Source organism: Athene cunicularia (genome assembly GCF_003259725.1).
Source record: "Athene cunicularia isolate RWA chromosome 11 unlocalized genomic scaffold, athCun1 chr11_part1, whole genome shotgun sequence".
Classification (NCBI taxonomy): Eukaryota; Metazoa; Chordata; class Aves; order Strigiformes; family Strigidae; genus Athene; species Athene cunicularia.
The window spans coordinates 6,171,412-6,178,843 of record NW_020799113.1 but is presented as its reverse complement, the minus strand read 5'-3'; positions in this window follow the sequence as shown (position 1 = coordinate 6,178,843).

Genomic DNA, 7,432 nt, shown 5'->3' with positions numbered 1-7,432 from the left:
GTTTTCACTGGGCCAAAATATAACCAATGGCTTTAGGTACTGAGATATCTCCAGAACTTACAGAAAGTTTGTCACTTAGGCAGGAATAAAATGTATGCATAAATATTAGGGTGCCAGATAGATTTTCAACATGCATATAATCAGAAGTTTGTAAAAGCGCGTGATTTCACTTAAACTGTATTTCTATTAGCATACACCTAATAACACCCAGAACTTCAAAATGCTCAGCAATTTACAGTGAAGTAAATTGCATCATTTCAATGATTTACATCAATGTGGGGATTTGGAAAGTTTGCATTAATGTTTATTGGAAGGTGTTTTTGCCACTGCTTTTCTTGAGATAAGAAACACATGCTTCTCTAAGGGTTTCATTCTTTTTTTCTTCTGATTACAATACAGAGAAGTAACTGCTTGTCTTATCCAACCAACACCAAAGAACTACTGACCCAAAGTCCTGAATCCTCTTAAATAAGAATTAATAAGGTAGGTTGTATCTTTTATAATACTGCCTCAAAGCCAAATGGTTCTGTGTCTACACCTTTTACCATGAAGTTACTATTTAAACCCTTATTAATAATAAGAAATAAAGCACATAATAAAATAATTATTTTTCAGGATATATATAAAATTTATATCCTGAATGAGTTTGCTTTATTTTCAATAAGTAATTCAGAAAAGCAAGAACAATTACGATCTAAGTTTAATTTCCTAGAACATTACCAAGGATTTCAGCATGTTTTTAAAGCAGTTTTACACTGCATGATAAATCAATCAAATGTTGTAGCAGATGTCTAATGTATTCTTTTCACATAAGCCAAATAGAAGTGGATAGCATCTGTGTCAGATGCAAGCACAACTGCTTGCCAGCTATGTTGGCCACAAGATGATGGATGTTGATTGACAGCAGCTATCAAAGATTGCACCAAAGGTTTGAGAGATTCAAAGGGGGCTATTGTAGGGAGAAGAATGAAGTTCCTCCAAAGACTTAATTCCTTTTTCTTCTGATTACTATAAAAGCTATTGTTTTCCTGGGTAACTGTTTCAACTTTGTAACATAAAAAGATTTATATAAAAGATGTAGCTATTCCAACTCATAAATCATCAAATGGTAACCCTATTGATTTTTAACAAAAACTGCTAGATTAGACCTGTACTATTGATTTATGAGACTTGTATTTTACCAATCAGAGATCAATCTTATTAAAGTTTATAGTGGTTTCAAGGGAAAGAATATCCATATTGGTTTGATAAGGAAAATAAATATTAATACATTAAGAGCAGAAAGATGTAAAATTAGTTATATTGTACAGATACTGCATACTGTTCTTGCACATCTTACCATCAGCATGAAACATGAGCAGAGGTAAATTCCAGAACAAACCAAGACTCCTCTCCCCTTCTGTATTTTGCCACTATCACTGTTTTACACTATCACTGAAGTTTGATACCTGAGACTAAGTCATCTGATCCATCCCTGACTCCACTGATACAACTGGGTTTTGACTCAGTTTTGATGCTTTCTCCCAACAAAATTTCTCAGGTAAAATTTGCAAGAATCATCTTGTTTTCTTCTTTGATTTAAATTTCCTTCTCTGTTTTATTCATTAATAACCATGTGAAAATGTGAAAGAATATGATCTCCATAATATGCTTGATTCCTGCCCTCACAGCTTTCATCAACTTCTCTTTCAGTAATTCTTCTGACCTCCCCTTTTCCACTTCATCAGCAGGAATCAGTTCTTCCAAGGCAAACAAAGTAGTCTGCCTGCTCACTCATCTGCCTTCTCTTTCACATCACTGCTGCACAGCCTTTGTCCTACCAATAAGCCTGGCAGGGACATAACATTTGTCAGCTTTTTCACACATCTCCACACCTGCTTCCAAATCACCTTCTCTGACCTGGGACTTCCTCCAGCTATCATGAAATGCAATAGGAAGATTCTGCGAAGTGCTGTATCTCCAATACACAGTCTCAATACTGACCTGTCTTGTGATGCTTAAGATAGAAAACCCATGCTGAGAAGAATAAAGATGCAAGTGGGAATCTGAGAACTGGTAGCAGTTCAAATGAAAGTCACGTCATTCTTCACATTATAGAAAATATTTAAATTTAGCTTCATATGTTAGAATTTTTAAAACTGAATGTTTCCAAGAAAGCTTTGGACTTTGGCTTAAAAGTAATTTTGGGGTCTCTGAACAAATGTATTTTGCTGGTCCCACAAAACACCATTTAGGTTTGGCAGTTAGAAACTACAGAGTCATGATTTCCCATCTGTGATTTCAATTATAAAACTTGATTTTGGCAACATGTCAAAACCACAGAGCTTTCCAAAGCCCTGCTCACCTACCACACGCAGGCCACTTCAGTACTCAGAGCTCATGCCCAACGCAGGCACTGTGAGTCAGGAGCTCCTGGGAGCAGAGCCTCCGTCTGACACCAGGCCACAGGACGTGAAAGATCATGAATTAGAAAGTTTGACCATCAACCCTGTTTAATCAATTATCCTGGTTTCTTATGTTAGAACTTCACTTGTCCAGATGCTGCCAGCTAGAGCCCTCCTCCCAGATTCTCTTAGAATCTACCTCTCCAGAAATTACAATTGCATTTTTATTTTACAAGCCCAGATTTTTTTAATTTTTTTTTTTTCCTCAGCATTCTGACTCGGAAGAATGCATTAGTCTCACAACACTTTTTATAGCTGAACATTTCTTTGTCATTTGAGAGCAATTTAACTCTCATTTAACTGCATTCTGCTTTCTGTAATATGATTTGGTCTGGTACAGTACACAGAAAATGTCTTCATTTCACAGAATCAATTGCAGTGAAAGAAAAGGAACACAGAGGACAGGCTGTAGAAAATAATTTAAGACTATTCTAGGCAATATTGTACTACCTTTAGTCTTTTAATAAACTAATCTTGGACTAGATGAGCTTCGAGGTCTTTTCCAACCTAGATGATTCTGTAATTTTGCACTGTTAAATTGTGTTAGCAATATAAATGCTCAACATCCATTAACATACTGGCATACAATTTTTGTTTCTCTGATAGTTCACTACAGAGCTGTATATCATGGAAAAATAAGTTAAAAGATATCATCAGAATATTTTGTTCAAGTATATTATAGCATCCTACAACACACGTTTGAAACCAAATCCTTTTTTCACCCATGCAAAATTACCAGTAAGCATACCACAATGTAAGCAGGTGACTAGTGAGGATCAGTGCTCAGCTTTCTATGCTCTAACTCAAAGTGTTTTGAAAGGACCTGATTTCAGAAAGTAAGGACTAATACTCCTTAAAGTAAGGGCAACATTCCTTCAAAAATCAGCCTTCTTGAAGAGATCTCAAACTGGACGATCTTTTACTCATTAATAACACCTGAAAATTTAGACTGCAAGTTTTCAGTTGCAACATTACCTACACCTCTGCATGTATTGAAGTGGTTCTAGCTGAAGAGCATTTTATTTAACCTCTTGGCTTTAGTAGTTGTTTGCTTTTATTTTGGAAATGTCAGGCTTAATTATGCTGTTGGACTGATTAAGGAATTAGAGCAGACAGTTTATCAGATATTAAGCTACAGTGTTTTCACCTAAATGCATAGCCTGCATTATAGCCCTGTGGTTATATTATATATCTGTTATACATACATAAATGTAATAGACTGCCATTGTTACTGCAAAGACCAAATCTAGTGTCTACTACAGTCATAAATAGGAATTTCTACAGGTTTTCTATTCCTTTTCCTACTGACAGAAGAATTACAGACTAAAACGGGTTTAGCTTTGCAGCAGAAATCTGAATTCCACAACAATAGCTTTTCTTTTCCTGCCTACTGCCTCAGCCATTATTCTACAAAAGAGACATGTGGTGAAACTGCTGCTCCTTCCCTGATATTTTGACTCTTTCAAAGAATAAGTAAACATCCTTTTATTTTTCTTTCTCTGCATTAAGCAAAATATCACTTGCAAGAAAGGGAAGAAAGAACACTGTCACCAGTGCGAAGTAAAAGGAACAAATGCTTATTTATCTTATGCTGAATTTAAAAACAAACTCACACGGAAACCACAGAGCAGTGGCTTCAAGGATTCACTCGAGGAAGGACTTTTCTCCGGGTCACACAACAAGGACAAAAGCACCAGGCGAGAGAAAGTCATAGACATGTTTCACTTGATCTTTGAGTAATCTGATAGAATGTTGTGTGTAAGGGGATGATTATAATATCCGCGCTGCTGAGCTGCCTGAGTGGATAATGGACTGGCTCGGTTATTAAAGACAAGTGCTTATAAAAGAATTCACTTCAGAGCAGAAGGAAAATACTAACAGCGTGCTATGAAGATCAATACCAGACCACTTTTGTTTGATTTATTTAATCAGTGACCCCAGAGAAACAACATGGAAAGAGAAAGAAAATCTGCTGATTGTAGAGAACAGGGGTCAGGCAGAGTGGCACGGGGAGGGTGGGCTGCCGACTCTGCGGAAGGTGAACAGAGCAGTCAGCTCGGGGAAACAGAGAAAGCTCAGCACAATCTGCTGAGACAAAACAGTTTAGGGTAAGGATATGAACAAGTGTAAATCCCGGGGATCCAAAACAAGAAATAGACTATTTATAAAACACCGATTTCAGTCGTACGGTACAGAGATTGAAGTAATCCTTCCATTTTGCAGTTTTGTCACTATTGCAGCTTCTTACTGTAGTTTTGACTATATCAAATAAAAAAACAACCAAAGATATGGAGGAGACTAACAGCGTTCACAAACAGAAAATGTTTCTGCAGAAAGGAAAACCCTTTTCCTTCATTGCTTATAGGAGAAAAAATGCAAAAAAAACCAAGTTGTAGCAAAAAAGTCTTGGGGTTTTTAAGATATAAATAAAATTTCTAATAATGAGGTCATATACCATGTTTCTAATATTCTAGTATTTAATGCAGTACTAGACCAGACAGCTTGAGGAGATTATGTGCATCTTTTGTAACAGTCTATGTACAAAATCCTGTCAGAAAGGGTGTGAGTACAGCTGATCCTGCACTGAGGAATAGAAGATCTTTTAAATCAGGTAATGAAGTGCCTTTGAGTCCTACTACTTATGATTGTATTATGCTGGTAGAGAAACAACCAAAGAGTCTTGACATAGAGCTTAACGGCAGTAAAAGCATTATAGTGTACAAAAGCATGACTATCTTAAATACTTACAGTAAATAAAAAAGCAAATATGAATCAAATGAAATTATATTATGGCTCACATTTGAGTGTTCTATTATGAACATTTTGAAGATTATTATTAAAAGTACATCAAATATTTAGAAAGACTGAAGCAAGGTCATCCAGATTTCAAAAGCTCTAATTAAATGAGACTTCTGTTTAGAAAAGAGTAGAAAAATGTGTATGAATTTCTTCAGTGCAAATTGTATGTCACAAAGAATTTTGTGGTAATATCTAATACAGAAAAACAGAGACACTGGCTTTCATTAAACTACGTTAGCTGGACAACACAAGAATCTGAGCAAAAGTTCTTTCATTATAGAAAGGACATTCAGGACATCCTTTAACTGATAAGGAAAAAAGAAAAGCAATCCCCATAGAATTGGACAGTGTATATATTTTCCCCTTTAAAGATTAAGGGGAAGATGTTGCCAATAACCTGGGCATGTTAATGATGACATAATTTAATTTATGCACTTTCTTACACCCATGTACATTTAATATTTATTTAGGTAAGTAAATACACGATTTAGGATTAACATTTGCTGCTGTAGCAGATTCCTTTCCCAGTTATCCCTAGACTCATTCTTTGTGGGTTGTAGTTTTGGGTTTTTTCGGGGGGGAAGGGGGCACATGTTTTGGTTTGTGGTTTGTTGGGGGATTTTTTTTTAAAGAATTGATCTCCCTGAAAACATATAAAGAATTTTGAGAGCAACACATGTCAAGATGTAGGTGCATACATGGGCACATTCAAATACATCATTCTATCAGCCCCTTACAATGTATGCATGTTTACAATTACGTTCCCTTTTGTAGACTATTTTTAAAAGGTCACTTATGGGTCACTGTTAATGGGAAATGAGATCTTGGTCTCTGTGTGCACTAATAATTCCTATAATCCATTATATACTGCTTGAAGATCACATTTATCATTGTTTTCAGTAAAAGAAAAAACCTAGCTTTTTAGCTATGCCACAAAAATTCTCCATGTAAAATAGGGGCTGAAATTTTGAACCCTGATGTAGCACAGCTAGTAGTATACAGTCTTTTATCTACTTAGAATGAGAGCTCGCAAATAGTTTTTCTGATGAAGAATCATCAAGACTTTGGTTTCTAATACATCAAGATGTTTTAGAAATCAGTTGGTTTTATTGGGCATTATAGTTCCAAACAAGCGTAAGAAATATTTACCTCAGAGTAACCATTGTTAGAGGTGTGCCAGCTGTATTCTCAATTTTGTGTTTTCTGGTGTATCCACAATTCAAGTGTCCTTATGTTCCCTCATAAGACTAAGATCAACCCATTGATTGATTCTTTACTTCTTCAGTAAGATCCAGATATTACAAAAGAAGGCAAACTTGGGAAAGAATACAACATAGGTAGTTGCCTCAACCAACCACAGTCACTGTAATATAAAACCTACTACAAAAGCTTGTTGATGCCCTGTACTGTATATACTGTACAGGACTAGCATTTGATCAGCAAAAATCCTTTTGAGTAAGACAGCTCCAGAAGCTGGCATTAGATCCTGACATCCTATTTTGTGACTGAAGTTGGTTTTCTCACTAGGTTTGAACCCTAAACATCTTTCTTACTCTGCTGTAGGAATTAGTACATTTCTCAAAGATGTTACTGAACCTAAGTGAGCTACTGTAGTTACCATTAAAGATGTATGCTTATCCAGTTGGCCCACTGGAAAAGGACAGAGAAATTCAGAGTAAGGAGGAAGTTTTGGATCATACTAAATTCACTGTGCTTTTTTTCTTGACACAATGAAAAATCTTAAAGTCTTACTTTGCTTAACATGTGGACCTGATATAAAGACTTTCTTTTCAAGCATAAATCCATAATTCATAAAAGCTGCTCTTTACAACAGTTATACTTAATTTTGCCCATTGTTTTTAATTGCATTCATCAGCGATGCAGGTTCAGACCAAAAAAATTCTGTAGTACTTGTTCCTATCCACAAAATTAATCAGGCAAACAATTGTTTTCAAAGCTCGTCGTAAATATTTAGTAACCTATTAAAACCTTTTTTTTTTTTTTTTTTTCCCTAGCAGAATTTTAGCTCATCGTTTCACTGTGCTCCACTGAGTAGCTATAAATAAAAATGCAACCTCTTTTAAAGTAGAAATGTCTCAAAGTAAAGGGCCCAATTCATTACAAATGTTTTGCCAAGGTCTGAAGACAGTTTACACTTTTTAATTTGCAGAGCCGCCAAAGTGTTGATT